Raw genomic sequence first — 16850 nt, 5'->3', positions numbered from 1 at the left:
TTACTGTCCATAACCAGTGACCAGATGTTACTGTCCATAACCACTGACCAGCCGTTACTGTCCAGAACCCCTGACCAGATGTTACTGTCCATAACCACTGACCAGCAGTTACTGTCCAGAACCACTGACCAGCCGTTACTGTCCAGAACCCCTGACCAGCCGTTACTGTCCAGAACCCCTGACCAGCCGTTACTGTCCATAACCAGTGACCAGCTGTTACTGTCCAGAACCCCTGACCAGCCGTTACTGTCCATAACCAGTGACCAGCTGTTACTGTCCATAACCAGTGACCAGCTGTTACTGTCCATAACCACTGACCAGATGTTACTGTCCAAAACCAGTGACCACCGTTACTGTCCATAACCAGTGACCAGATGTTACTGTCCATAACCACTGACCAGCCGTTACTGTCCATAACCAGTGACCACTGTTACTGTCCATAACCACTGACCAGCCGTTACTGTCCATAACCAGTGACCAGATGTTACTGTCCATAACCACTGACCAGATGTTACTGTCCATAACCCCTGACCAGCCGTTACTGTCCATAACCACTGACCAGATGTTACTGTCCATAACCAGTGACCAGCCGTTACTGTCCATAACCACTGACCAGCCGTTACTGTCCATAACCAGTGACCAGATGTTACTGTCCATAACCACTGACCAGCCGTTACTGTCCATAACCAGTGACCCACCGTTACTGTCCATAACCAGTGACCAGATGTTACTGTCCATAACCCCTGACCAGCCGTTCCTGTCCATAACCACTGACCAGCCGTTACTGTCCATAACCAGTGACCACCGTTACTGTCCATAACCAGTGACCAGATGTTACTGTCCATAACCCCTGACCAGCCGTTACTGTCCATAACCACTGACCAGCCGTTACTGTCCATAACGAGTGACCACCGTTACTGTCCATAACCACTGACCAGCCGTTACTGTCCATAACCAGTGACCACCGTTACTGTCCATAACCAGTGACCAGATGTTACTGTCCATAACCACTGACCAGCCGTTACTGTCCATAACCAGTGACCAGATGTTACTGTCCATAACCAGTGACCAGCCGTTACTGTCCATAACCACTGACCAGCCGTTACTGTCCATAACCAGTGACCAGATGTTACTGTCCATAACCACTGACCAGCCGTTACTGTCCATAACCAGTGACCAGATGTTACTGTCCATAACCACTGACCAGCCGTTACTGTCCATAACCAGTGACCAGATGTTACTGTCCATAACCACTGACCAGCCGTTACTGTCCATAACCAGTGACCACCGTTACTGTCCATAACCAGTGACCAGATGTTACTGTCCATAACCACTGACCAGATGTTACTGTCCATAACCCCTGACCAGCCGTTACTGTCCATAACCACTGACCAGATGTTACTGTCCATAACCAGTGACCAGCCGTTACTGTCCATAACCAGTGACCAGATGTTACTGTCCATAACCACTGACCAGCCGTTACTGTCCATAACCACTGACCAGATGTTACTGTCCATAACCAGTGACCAGCCGTTACTGTCCATAACCACTGACCAGATGTTACTGTCCATAACCCCTGACCAGCCGTTACTGTCCATAACCACTGACCAGATGTTACTGTCCATAACCAGTGACCAGCCGTTACTGTCCATAACCAGTGACCAGATGTTACTGTCCATAACCACTGACCAGCCGTTACTGTCCATAACCAGTGACCAGATGTTACTGTCCATAACCAGTGACCAGATGTTACTGTCCATAACCAGTGACCAGCCGTTACTGTCCATAACCAGTGACCAGATGTTACTGTCCATAACCACTGACCAGCCGTTACTGTCCATAACCAGTGACCAGCCGTTACTGTCCATAACCACTGACCAGTCGTTACTGTCCATAACCAGTGACCCACCATTACTGTCCATAACCAGTGACCAGATGTTACTGTCCATAACCCCTGACCAGCCGTTACTGTCCATAACCAGTGACCTGCCGTTACTGTCCATAACCACTGACCAGCTGTTACTGTCCATAACCAGTGACCAGCCGTTACTGTCCATAACCACTGACCAGCTGTTACTGTCCATAACCACTGACCAGCCGTTACTGTCCATAACCAGTGACCAGCCGTTACTGTCCATAACCACTGACCAGCTGTTACTGTCCATAACCAGTGACCAGCCGTTACTGTCCATAACCAGTGACCAGCCGTTACTGTCCATAACCACTGACCAGCTGTTACTGTCCATAACCACTGACCAGCCGTTACTGTCCATAACCAGTGACCAGCCGTTACTGTCCATAACCACTGACCAGATGTTACTGTCCATAACCACTGACCAGCCGTTACTGTCCATAACCACTGACCAGCCGTTACTGTCCATAACCAGTGACCAGATGTTACTGTCCATAACCACTGACCAGCCGTTACTGTCCATAACCACTGACCAGATGTTACTGTCCATAACCAGTGACCAGCCGTTACTGTCCATAACCAGTGACCAGATGTTACTGTCCATAACCAGTGACCAGCCGTTACTGTCCATAACCAGTGACCAGATGTTACTGTCCATAACCACTGACCAGCCGTTACTGTCCATAACCAGTGACCAGATGTTACTGTCCATAACCACTGACCAGCCGTTACTGTCCATAACCACTGACCAGCTGTTACTGTCCATAACCAGTGACCAGCCGTTACTGTCCATAACCACTGACCAGCTGTTACTGTCCATAACCACTGACCAGCCGTTACTGTCCATAACCAGTGACCAGCCGTTACTGTCCATAACCACTGACCAGATGTTACTGTCCATAACCACTGACCAGCCGTTACTGTCCATAACCACTGACCAGCCGTTACTGTCCATAACCAGTGACCAGATGTTACTGTCCATAACCACTGACCAGCCGTTACTGTCCATAACCACTGACCAGATGTTACTGTCCATAACCAGTGACCAGCCGTTACTGTCCATAACCATAACCACTGACCAGCCGTTACTGTCCATAACCAGTGACCAGATGTTACTGTCCATAACCACTGACCAGCCGTTACTGTCCATAACCACTGACCAGCCGTTACTGTCCATAACCAGTGACCAGATGTTACTGTCCATAACCACTGACCAGCCGTTACTGTCCATAACCACTGACCAGATGTTACTGTCCATAACCAGTGACCAGCCGTTACTGTCCATAACCACTGACCAGCCGTTACTGTCCATAACCAGTGACCAGATGTTACTGTCCATAACCACTGACCAGCCGTTACTGTCCATAACCACTGACCAGATGTTACTGTCCATAACCACTGACCAGCCGTTACTGTCCATAACCAGTGACCAGCCGTTACTGTCCATAACCACTGACCAGATGTTACTGTCCATAACCACTGACCAGCCGTTACTGTCCATAACCACTGACCAGATGTTACTGTCCATAACCAGTGACCAGCCGTTACTGTCCATAACCACTGACCAGCCGTTACTGTCCATAACCAGTGACCAGATGTTACTGTCCATAACCACTGACCAGCCGTTACTGTCCATAACCACTGACCAGATGTTACTGTCCATAACCACTGACCAGATGTTACTGTCCATAACCACTGACCAGCCGTTACTGTCCATAACCAGTGACCAGCCGTTACTGTCCATAACCACTGACCAGATGTTACTGTCCATAACCACTGACCAGCCGTTACTGTCCATAACCACTGACCAGATGTTACTGTCCATAACCACTGACCAGCCGTTACTGTCCATAACCAGTGACCAGCCGTTACTGTCCATAACCACTGACCAGCTGTTACTGTCCATAACCACTGACCAGATGTTGCTGTCCATAACCACTGACCAGCTGTTACTGTCCATAACCAGTGACCAGCCGTTCCTTTCCTGTCCTAAGTTGCTCCAACATTAAGCAACATTCTTACAGAGGGCAGGTAAAGGGTTAAAGTCGTCGATGTGGGACTGGAGTCACATATCGGCCAGACTGGGTGAGGGTGGCAGCTTTCCCTTTCCCTACAGGACATTAGTGAACCAGTTGGGTTTCTGTGACAATCTTTTACTGAGACCAGGGGCCGAATCTTCCAAATGGGATCTGGAACCCGAAGCCGGGGTGAGTTCCTGGGCCTGGTCCCGTGCCTCAGCTTCATCACTAACGCGACTCAAACGTCAAATGTAAGTGCCAGAATTGGGCAGACGTTGAGCTCGGTGCCTAATTAGAGGGGCTGAGTGTCTGCAGGAGGCTGAGTGCCAGCAGCAAAGGCAGGTGGCAGCCATGATGGGGCTTTTGCTGCCTTGCCAATGAGAGAAGCAGCTCCATGGAATAAAGAGGTGAGACAGCACTTCCAAAATATAAAACATATCCTGTGCTGGGCCCAGTGCAACATTCCCGTGTGCCCAAAGCATTTCATCTCCCATCAAAAATGTTTATCGCTTGCCCACGATGAGTCCGACTATTGTGCACTGGACTGATCGGGCTCACTGGAATCCTCATTGCAAATTACAGTGCGGACCCTGTCCCCATTCCCTCACCCCCGGCCCCTGAACAACCTCCTCCATGAGCTTAGCGGATGGTTAATTGATGGCCAATGTCCTCCCTATTCACTCCACCCACCCTCACATTGAAGATTGCAGGCAGCTTCCAGAGACGACCTCCAGGACTGCAATTTTTGAATCACATCCATTCCAGCACCCGACCCCCTGACCCTTTGAAAATCCGGCCCAAACTTTTTATCTCCAGATTTCTTTAAAATTTCCAGCTCTCCTGGTTGGATTTGAACTCACGGTCTCTGGATTAATAATCCAGTAACACAACTGTACTCCAAGCACAAGTGCTGCTGATACACCCTTGGGTATGAAGTTAGGATCATAGATGACAGAATTTTACAGCACAAGGAGGCCATTCAACCCATTGTGCCTGTACTGGCTCTTTGGAAATGCTTTCCAAATAGTGCCACACCCCCCACTCTCTCCTCATAGCCCTGCAAATGAATTCTCTTTGAGTACAAGTCCGATTCCCCTTTGTACGTTCATGTGGAATCTGATTCCACTCTGCTGTTAAGCAGTATGTCCGAGATCATAGCAATCCTCGGTGTGAAGAAACTTCTCATTTCCCCTCTGCTTCTTTTTGCCCATCATTTTAAATCTGTGACCTCTAGTAACTGGCACATTTTCCAAAGGAAATAGTCTCTTCCTACTACACTCAACAGAAACTCAAACTCATCGAAAACTCTTCTGTCTGTGTCCAAACTCGCACAAAGTCCCGTTCCCCTATCACCCCCTGTGCTCACTGACTCCCGGTCAAGCAACATCTTGATTTTTAAATTCTCATCCTTGTTTTCAAATCCCTCCATGGCCTCGCGCCTCCCTATCTCTGTAATCTCCTCCAGCCCCACATCCCTCCGAGATATCTGCTCTCCTCTAATTCTGGCCTCTTGTGCCTCCCTGGTTTTAATCGCTTCACCATTGGTGGACACACCTTCAGTTGCCTAGACCCCAAGCTCTGGAATACCCTCCCTATGCCTCAATTTCCTCCTTTAAGACACTCCTTAAAGTCTACCTCCTTGACCAAGCTTTTGGTCATCTGACCTAATATCTCTTTATGTGGCTCAGTGTCAAATTTTGTTTGATAACACTCTTGTGAAGTACCTTGAGATATTTAATTATGCTAATGGCACTATATAAATGCAAGATGTTGCTCTTGTTGTTATAAAACACCCTCGCAATTTTGAGCACCTCTATTAAGTCTCCCTTTAACCTGAAGGTATTGAGTTTGATCAGCATTGCAATGGCAGGTCCTCAGTGCCTGTGTGAGGAGTAAAAGGGGACAGACCAGAAGGAGTTTCTGTGAAGATGGAGCAAGGATATGTCTGTGAATTCCAACCCCTCACCACTCCCACTCTCCGAGTGACCGTCTGGCTCAGGCTGTGGGCTTTTAAATCACACTCAGAGTCCTGGGTTCAATTCCTGCTGCTACCTCGTCCAGGTGGGTGGAGACTACAGCTCTGGTTCGGAATTCTGGTTGGATATCTGGTAAAATACATGACTTTGGAGAGTGTGGGTGACCCTCACTGTACAGGACTAACACCTTTAGTAGCTGGTTGAAAGATAGCTATACCTGTGGAAGGAATGCTAATGTCATCTGTTGGACTATTAATCGCCCTACTGATCCTTATATCACTTTTCTCCAACAGAAGAATGTGAAGATACAACAACATCACCACCTTCTCCGACTGTTAATTGGACCCATGAATCTTTCCATCATTTTACACTCTTCCCCAGGGGACATCTCCCACTTGTGGTCGGAATGAGGAGCTGGGAGACTGTCCAGGCTCCCAGTACGGCCCACCTAAAATGTGACAAACCAAACCATGTTTGGCCTATTAATGTGCAACAGGACAAATCCATAAAAAGTTGATTGAATGCTGTTTATTTAAATAAAATAAATTATCACAAATACATAAATATAGGTCAGATGTTACAATACATCAATTAATAAATATCTTTCCAGTGATTCATTGAACAATCCATTGAAGACTCAGTGGGTAGAACAGTTACAGACATTGTCGAGAGAAGGTCAAATGTCTTTTAAAACCTCTTGCATTCCTGGTTCAGGTTCAGTATTTGGTCTTTAAGAGTGTGAAATCCCGGACCACTTTATTCAGATAGGTCTCCAGGTCCCTGAAGATGATATAACCTTGCAGCTTGCTGTGCCAATCGTATTCTGGGTTCAGGACATTGTTGGGGAGAGTCAGCTCCAAGGGATCTGGTGACGTGCTGTTCAAGGCTGAGATCTGGAAACACACAAATAATAAAGAGTCTAAATGGGGTAGAGGGGCAAAGCGATCGGCGATATAGATTCACAGATCATTAAAAGTAAAGACTCAGGTTAATGAGGCCACTGATAAAAAAACAAATCAAGCACTGGGGTTCATTTCCAGAGGAATAGAATTGAAAAGCTGTAATGTTACATTAAACTTCTATCTTAACTATATTAACCTTGGTTAGACCAACTGTATTATAAAAAGGATATAGAAGTCTTGGGAAGGTGCAAAAAAGATATATCAGAATGATTTAGAGCTATACCTATCAGGGAGGATTGAACAGGGTGGGACTATTATCACTGGAAGAAAGTAAGGCTGAACTAATTGAGGTCCATTAAAATTCTGAAAGGGGTTTCATAGAATAAACACATATGCAAATAATATTGGAGACAGGGAATCCCAGTGAAACCGAAAACAAAAAACCTTCTCAGAATTCAACAGTTTTCAGGATCCTCATTTTCTAAATGGAGCCAAACCTTCATTCTATAATTAACTTACAACAAAGACTTGAATTTTCTACAACCGTTATGAAACCACACGTGAGGTCAACAGTAGAAACTCAATGTCACTGCACAGCTCAACAGAATAGAACACGAGAAGCTCACAAGTAAAAGTCCAGAGGTAACAATCACAAATTTCAATCGAGCCTCCAAAATAGGAAAACGGCCCCAGCCACTCCACAGACTCGATGCTAAGCAAAGGAAGGAGATGTTAGGAAATGTGAGTAAAAGCTTGGTCAAATAGGTAGGTTTTAAGGAGCATCTCAAAGGAGGTGAGAGAGGTGGAGGGGTTTAGGGAGGGAATTCCAAAGCTTCGGACCCAGGCAGCTGAAGGCACGGCCACCAACGGTGGAGTGAAGGAAGTGGGGGATGCTCAGGAGTCTAGAATTGGAGGAGCGCAGAGATCTCAGAGGGTTGTAGGGCTGGTGGATATTACAGAGATAGGGAGGGGCGAGGCCAGGGAGGGATTTGAACAAGAGGGTGAGAATTTTAAATTTGAGGTATTAAGGAACCAGGAGCCAATGTAGGTCAGTAAGCACAGGGCTGATGGGTGAACGGGACTTGGTGTGAGTTAGGATTTGGACAGCAGAGTTTTGGATGAGCTCAAATGTATGGAGAGTGGAAGATGGAAGACCAGTCAGGAGAACATTGGAATTGTCAAGTCTGGAGGTAACGAAGGCATGGATAAGGGTTTCAGCAGCAGGTGAGCGGAGGCAGAAGCGGAGTCGGGTGATATTACAGGAGGTGGAAGTAGAGAGCTGGTGATGGAGAGAGTATCGGGTCAGAAGCTCAACTCATGGTCAAGTAGGACAGGGAGGTTGTGAACAGTCTGGTTCATTGGCCAGGGAGAAGGGATGGAGTCACTGGTGAGGGATCTGAAGACAATTGTTTCAGTCTCCCCAATGTTTAGCTGGAGGAAATTGTGGCTCATCGGACTGGATGTCTGACAACACTGGAGAAAGATTGTGAGTGATGCTGCATGGTGTCAACGTACAGGCAGAATCTGACCTCCACATCTTTGGATGATGTTGCCAAGAGGCAGCATGTAAATGAGGATGAGGAAGGGCCTGGATTAGATCCTTTGGGGATTCCAGAGGCAGCAGTGTTGGAGCAGGAAGAGATTCCATTCCCGCAGCTGTTATGGCTACAATTGGATATGTAAGAATGAAACAAGGGAAAAAACAGTGTCACTGAGCGGAGAGGCAAAGTTAATGTTTCAGGTCGGTGACCTTTCGTCAGAACTGGAAAATGTTCGAGATGAAACAGGCTTTCAGCAAGTCCAGAGGCAGGGAAAGGGGACAGGGGTGGATAGAACAAAAAGGTAAAGGAGAGATTAAATTACAAAAGGGATGATGTTGGTCATGCTGAGGATTTCCAGCATTTTCTGATTTTGTTTACGATTTCCAGCTTCTACAGTATTTTGCTTTTGTAACAGAGGAAGCTCAGTGAATGGTCTGCTGTTAGGGAATGTTGTACCTCCCAGAAAACAACATAGCAAAGGCAGACAGTAAATACCGAGCCCAATGGTTAGTGCATGTTAGATTAAAGCACTCGGTTTTAACAATTTCTTCTACAATTACCTGTTCATTGAGTTGGGAGATCAAATCTCTCAGATTCAGTGAAACCCCTTCAATGGAATGAACCAGGACTGATCCTGGAGCTTGGGTGAGCTCGTGAATCCATTTAATGTCCATATGCATCCGGAATACCTGGAGATCTTTCCAGTTCTGTAGCAAACGATCTGCATCCTAAAGAGAGGAGGAAAACTGTTAAAAAAATCTGGTCCCCAGGGAACAAATGGGAAACTGGGAACTAACCAGGAAGAGTAAGAAGAGATACCTGCATGGTCACCCAGTGCTCATAGTCCATCTGGCTATTCGGGATGCTCCTCAACATCAGGCTGTAGTCTTTGAAAGACGGGTTCCCAATTTTCACCTGGTTCTGAATAAAATAAAACCACAATTTGACTCTGCGGAGGTGGAGCAGCTGATGTCAGCCCTGAGTTTGATGAATGTGGGGAACAAGAGGACTGAGGAAGAGTTACAGAGAGTTACACAGTATTTACAGCACAGAAACAGGCCATTCGGCCCATCTGCTCCGTGCTGGTGCTTCTGCTCCACACGAGCCTCCTCCCACCCCCTCTCCATCTCACTCTATCACCATATCCTTCTATTCCTTTTTCCCTCATATGTTTATCCAGCTTCCCCTTAAATGTATCGATACTATTCACCTCAACCACTCCCTGTGGTAGTGAGTTCCACATTCTCACCACCCTTTGGGGAAAGAAGTTTCTCCTGAATTCCTGATTGGATTTATTAGTGACTATCTTCTATTGATGGCTCCTAGTTCTGGTCTTCCCAGCAAATGGGAACTTCTTTTCTACGTCTACTCTGTAGAAACCCCTTTCATAATCTTAAAGGCTTCTATCAGGACACCCCTGAGCCTTCTCTTTCTAGAGGAAAGAACCCCAGCCTGTTCAATCTTCTCTGATCGTGATAACCTCTCAGTTCTGGGATCATCCTTGTAAATCATTATGCACTTTCTCCGGTGTTTCAATATCCTTTTTATAATAAGGAGACCGGAACTGTTCACAGGATGGTCTAACCATTTCCCTATTTAGATTGATAAATGTTTATTGGGTAAGACTTTCGTGTGAAATGGATCAAAGGTGGGTAAATGGATTTGAGGTTGAAATCAGCTAGGATCTAATTGAATTTTGGAAGAGGCCCAAGGAGCTGAATGGTTGACTCCCATCCCTATTCTAACACCGACACTTTAACATTGAAGTGAAATTATCCATGCTTACATATTGTACATTCAGAGTGCGAACATCCTGCAGGGTTTTCCTGGAAAGGCTTGCACTCTGTTGGAAGGCTCTGTTGAGGTTGGTGGGGCCTGTTGGTGCAGCCGAGGCCAAGGCAGCAATCGAGAGGAACAGAAGGGTGAAAGCAGCAATCATTGTGTAGCCTGTATGAAAGAGACAAGTGTTACTGTGCTCAGTATTCATTGGCAAATGCTTTACTCAATAAGTTTAGTAAAGACTTTCTCCATCATCATCATTATTTACATCATCAACAAGAACTTGAGTTTATATAGCGCCTTTAACATAGAAAAACATCCCAAGGGGCTTCACGGGAGTGTAATCAAACAAAAATTGACACCAGGACATATGACATGCAAGGTGATGTTCGGACAGGTGACCAAAAACTTGGTCAAAGAGGTCGGTTTTAAGGAGTGTCTTAAAAAAGGAGAGGCGGAGAGGTTTAGGGAGGGAATTCCAGAGCTTAGGGCCCAGGCAGCTGAAGGCAAGGCTGCCAAATGTGGAGCGATTAAAATCGGGAATGCTCAAGAGGCCGGATTTAGAGGAGCACAGATAGCTCAGAGGTTGTGGGGCTGGCAGAGGTTACAGAGATAGGGAAGAGGCAAGGCAATGGAGGGATTTGCAAACAAGGATGAGAATTTTAAAATCAAGATGTTGCTTAACTGGGAGCCAGTGTAGGTCAGTAAGCACAGGGGTGATGGGTGAACGGGACTTGGTGTGAGTTAGGATTTGGGCAGCAGAGTTTTGGATGAGCTCAAATGTATGGAGAATGGAAGATGGAAGACCAGTCAGGAGAACATTGGAATTGTCAAGTCTGGAGGTAACAAAGACATGGATGAGGGTTCTTGCCCCAGAGCTGTATAGGATCACTCAGCCTTCACTCCGCACTGAATCACTCAGCCTTCACTCCGCACTGAATCACTCAGCCTTCACTCCACACTGAATCACTCAGCCCTCCCTCCACACTGAATCACTCAGCCCTCCCTCCACACTGAATCACTCAGCCCTCCCTCCACGCTGAATCACTCAGCCCTCCCTCCATGCTAGATCACTCACTGATAGCTCCAATCTCTTACCTGTCAGTTGGGTTGTACAATTTGCTGATTCCGGCTGTATTCTGCACACAGACCAGGGACACGTTAGTCGACTCTCTTCTCACTGATTGATGATCTGAGTTTGAAAGACTGAGGTGATATCCTGCCTTTTTGTAGTTCACTCAGTGAAAGATCCTCCCACACAAAAAGGATTAAGTTTTCTTAAATTTCCCAAACCACAAATAAAGTCTAAGTTTCATTTATTATTTTGTGTTTGATATCAGACCCTGGTTTCAGAATTCTGCAATTGGCATGTGCTGATGTGGGAGTTATCAGTGACGGTGTACTTGGGGCAATTTCTGCTGAGGGGAGTTACATTAGCTTTCCAATTCACTCCGGTCATGTCAATCCCCTCCTGGGGTCTGTCCAAGGTTTCATCTCACTCCTATCTAATGAATCTGCTGCATGTTGATCTGTGTCTCTGAACCCAGCTCCATCTCCCTTGCAAACAGCCCATTGAAGCTGCAAGAACCTTGTGCCCAGCCTCTAACACAGGAACCCCTGCTCCTTCCCCACTCCCCCTCACTCCAGATTCCTGCTCCTTTCCAATTCCCTCCCACCCAGAATAATTCCATCTCTAATTCCCTGCTCTCACTGCTCCATCACTCTTGGCCCACCCTTTCAGCCGACAGGCTCCATCGCTCACATAACCACACTGCCTTGCCTCGTCTTTCCTTTCCTTTCCTTCCAGAAATTTCCAAAATGCCCGTTGCTTTGACATGGTCTTTGACCCCTGTCACGCTGGTGCATTGTGTTCTCCTCTCACACTTGGGAAATGATCTGATTTGAAAGAAAGAACTTGCATTTCTATAGCGCCTTTCACAGGCTCAAGACATCCAATGAAGTACTTTTTGAAGTGTGGTCAATGTTGAAATGTAGGATACATGGCAGCCAATTTGTGCATAGCAAGATCCCACAAACAGCAATGTGATAATGATCAGAAAATCTGTTTTAGTGCTGTTGGTTGAGGGATACATATTGGTCCTAGGACACCAGGGAGAACTCCCCCTGCTCTTCTTCAAAATAGTGCCATGGGATCTTTCTGGTACAGCTGAGGGGGCAGACGGGGCCGTGGTTTAATGTCACATCCGAAGGCAGCACCTCTGACAGTGCAGCACTCACCCAGTACAGCACTGGGAGTGCCAGCCTGGATTATGTGCTCAATTTCCTGGAGTGGGACTGGAACCCATGAACTACTGACAGGCAAAATGCTACCCACTGAGCCACTTCTGAACAGAGTCTCCCAGTGGGTGAGGCTGCCAGTGGGTGACTCTTTGGGGGGTGAGGCTGCCAGTAGGTGAGTCTCCGGGGGGTGAGGCTGCCAGTGGGTGAGGCTGCCAGTGGGTGAGTCTCCCAGTGGGTGAGGCTGCCAGTGGGTGAGTCTCTGGGGGGTGAGGCTGCCAATGGGTGAGTCTCCGGGGGGGTGAGGCTGCCAGTAGGTGAGTCTCTGGGGGGTGAGTCTCCCAGTGGGTGAGGCTGCCAGTGGGTGAGTCTCTGGGGGGTGAGGCTGCCAATGGGTGAGTCTCCGGGGGGGTGAGGCTGCCAGTGGGTGTCTCCCAGTGGGTGAGGCTGCCAGTGGGTGAGTCTGCCAGCCCTGCCGCACTGATTCAGGGAGCGGGTCTGCCAGAAGACATTAGGCTGTAATGTCACTACAGTGAAATGATCAGTGGGATTCAGAGGTCAGAGTGAAACTGGTCACTGCACAGTGGGTGAAGGAGGTGACAGTGTATCTTCAGCCTGTTTCTCACTGAAATCCCTGCAGTAGATCACTGGATATGTTGAGGAACAAGACAGTCGAGTCATTTTTGCCTGGTTTGCGCTTTTGACAAAGACCAATTCTCCCCCCCACCCCCATCAAAACCTTTCTGTTTCTCTACATTAGCAAAAATACAGAAACCTTTACTCGACAGTATTATTCTGAGGTAAAGAACCTATCAGCAGTCACTAACTGGTTACTTTTGGTTTAGCATCTTAAATTCCAAGAAAACAGAAGACAAACTGACAAGTCTTTAATCGAGCATCACTCGTAAATTCTGTGCCTTGTTTTCCAAACATGAGCATTTAACAAGTGGACTGTGTTCTGTTCTGGGGTTCTTCTACCCCCTCGATTACTGTCCTAATGATATGATTCTGCCACGGGCTCCTGGTGCAATATTCCTGATGTATATTGGGGAATGGTCCCCAAAGTGGAAAACTCTGGAATGTTCTGGATATTTAATTCCGCAGTTTGGTCTTCATGCTGGAAAATGTCATCAATGGAAATGTGACTGAGTACAGGCATTTCCGACTTTCCCGTTTCCCACTGAGACCAGAGATCATTACAGAACATAACGAGGGAAGCTGGGCTTTTCCTGCTTAGAGCAGAAAAAGAGAGTTGCATTTCTATAGCACCGTTCACAACTTAGAACATCCAAAAGTGCTTTACAGAAAAAGAAATACTTTTGAAGTGTATTCACTGTTGCAGTGAAGCTGAAAGCGAGATTTAATCAAGGTGTTTAAAATCATGAAGGGTTTTGATAGAATAAATAAAGAGAAACAGTTTCTGCTGGGAGGAGGGTCAGTAACCGGAGTGACACTGCTTTAAGGAAATTGACAAAGGAACCAGAGGGGGAGATGAGGAGAATTTTTTTTTACACAGTGAGTTGTTGTGATCTGGAACGCGCTGCCTGAAAGGGCGGTGGAAGCAGATTCAATAGTAACTTTCAAAAGGGAATTGGATAAATACATGAAAAGGAAACAGTTGCAGGATTATGGGGAAACAGCAGGGAGAGTGGGAATAATCAAAGAGCCAGCAGAGGCACAATGGGCTGAATGTCCGCATTCTGTGTTGTAAGGTTCTATGAATGTAGAAGAGGCAACGTCAGAACCACCGGAAGGTGCTTTACAGCCAATGAAGTACTTGTGAAGAATAGTCACTGTTAGAATGTAGGAAGGTTTGTACACAGCAAAATTCCACAAACAGCAGTGATCACATAATCTGTTTTAGTGATGTTGGTTGAGGGATAAATAATGGCCGCAGGAGAAGGAGGAGAACTCCCCCCCTGCTCTTCTTCCAAAAGTGACAGTGGGATCTTTTACAACCACCTGACCTGGCAGATGGGGCCCCAGTTTAAAGTCATATCCAAAAGGGCAGATCCTTTGTCAGTGCGGCACTCTCTCAGTACTGACCCTCTGACAGTGCAGCAATCTCTCAGTACTGACCCTCTGACAGTGCAGCAATCTCTCAGTACTGACCCTCCGACAGTGCAGCAATCTCTCAGAACTGACACTCTGACAGTGCAGCAATCTCTCAGTACTGACCCTCCGACAGTGCAGCAATCTCTCAGTACTGACCCTCTGACAGTGCAGCAATCTCTCAGTACTGACCCTCCGACAGTGCAGCAATCTCTCAGTACTGACCCTCCGACAGTGCAGCAATCTCTCAGAACTGACACTCTGACAGTGCAGCAATCTCTCAGTACTGACCCTCCGACAGTGCAGCAATCTCTCAGTACTGACCCTCTGACAGTGCAGCAATCTCTCAGTACTGACCCTCTGACAGTGCAGCAATCTCTCAGTACTGACCCTCCGACAGTGCAGCAATCTCTCAGAACTGACACTCTGACAGTGCAGCAATCTCTCAGTACTGACCCTCCGACAGTGCAGCAATCTCTCAGTACTGACACTCTGACAGTGCAGCAATCTCTCAGTACTGACCCTCCGACAGTGCAGCAATCTCTCAGTACTGACCCTCTGACAGTGCAGCACTCCCTCAGAACTGACACTCTGACAGTGCAGCAATCTCTCAGTACTGACCCTCCGACAGTGCAGCAATCTCTCAGTACTGACCCTCTGACAGTGCAGCACTCCCTCAGTACTGACCCTCCAATAGTGCAGCACTCCCTCAGTACTGACCCTCTGACAGTGCAGCACTCCCTCAGTACTGACCCTCCGACAGTGCAGCACTCCCACAGTACTGACCCTCCAATAGTGCAGCACTCCCTCAGTACTGACCCTCCGACAGTGCAGCACTCACTCAGTACTGACCCTCTGACAGTGCAGCACTCCCTCAGTACTGACCCTCTGACAGTGCAACACTCCCTCAGTACTGACCCTCTGACAGTGCAGCACTCCCTCAGTACTGACCCTCTGACAGTGCAACACTCCCTCAGTACTGACCCTCTGACAGTGCAGCACTCCCTCAGTACTGACCCTCTGACAGTGCAGCACTCCCTCAGTACCGCACTGGGAGTGTCAGCCTGAACCTTTGTGCGCAAAAGTTTCTTGAGTGGGTCTTGAACCCAGAACCTTCTGACTCGGAGGTGAGAGAGATAGAGAGAGAGGGAGAGGGAGAGGGAGAGGTAGTAAATGGCCCATGGATGGAAATAGACTGTTCCTAAGCTCGGGAACCACTTTAAAGGTGGTGATTTCTTTAGTTTCCCTGGGTGTTGCTGATTGGTCCACCTCCTGTTAAGCAGCAAGCTCGAGCAGGTTAAACCTCTCCTCCCAGTAATTCTGGGAGTAACATCCAACGCTTCTCCTCAATTTGTTAATAACTCATTTGTGTATAAGAGGATGTCTTGTAGGCACCTACTGCACACCTCTTCGTGCAAAACAGACAGAACCTCAACAGCACCTTTACAGCAGTGTCTGTTTCTGGTGACCCAGATCTCAAGTCTATATGGTACATGTTGAACTATGTGGCAAAGTGAATCAGGACCCCTCCTCAACAAAGTTCACTGCCCAGTCCCAATATTTCAAAAACTAGCTGTTGAACTGTTGGAGCAAGCTTATTCATGATTAAAAGCAGGAGATTGACTCAAACTTTGATCCCACAATGTCGTTCAAGAAACTGGAAGAATGCTCTGCATTGTAAGATCCCAACTTGTGGAAAGTCTGAAGATCTCAAAGTGGTTCTATCACCACTCGTAATTCTTGTGAAACTGTAGGGAGCCAATGAACATAATGTCATTGGAAAGAAATGTCAAGCACTCTCCTTCATTTCCTTCGCTCTCCTGAGATGGTCCATTTCCTCACTAACCTGCTTGACTCCATTTTCTACTCTAGTTCTAATTGTTAAAATGTCACAAAGCAGCTCCCTTCACAATTCCATTCTGTGCCTTCTTTTCTTTTTCTTTTGGGCCTCCTTATCTCGAGAGACAATGGATACGCGCCTGGAGGTGGTCAGTGGTTTGTGAAGCAGCGCCTGGAATGGCTATAAAAGCCAATTCTGGAGTGACAGGCTCTTCCACAGGTGCTGCAGAGAAATTTGTTTGTCGGGGCTGTTGCACAGTTGGCTCTCCCCTTGCGCCTCTGTCTTTTTTCCTGCCAACTACTAAGTCTCTTCGACTCGCCACAATTTAGCCCTGTCTTTCTGGCTGCCCGCCAGCTCTGGCGAATGCTGGCAACTGACTCCCACGACTTGTGATCAATGTCACACGATTTCATTTCGCGTTTGCAGATGTCTTTAAAGCGGAGACATGGACGGCCGGTGGGTCTGATACCAGTGGCGAGCTCGCTGTACAATGTGTCTTTGGGGATCCTGCCATCTTCCATGCGGCTCACATGGCCAAGCCATCTCAAGCGCCGCTGACTCAGTAGTGTGTATAAGCTGGGGGTGTTGGCCG

This window comes from Heterodontus francisci, chromosome 30 (genome assembly GCF_036365525.1).
Source record: "Heterodontus francisci isolate sHetFra1 chromosome 30, sHetFra1.hap1, whole genome shotgun sequence".
Taxonomy (NCBI): domain Eukaryota; kingdom Metazoa; phylum Chordata; class Chondrichthyes; order Heterodontiformes; family Heterodontidae; genus Heterodontus; species Heterodontus francisci.
Note: the sequence above shows the minus strand (reverse complement) of the source record.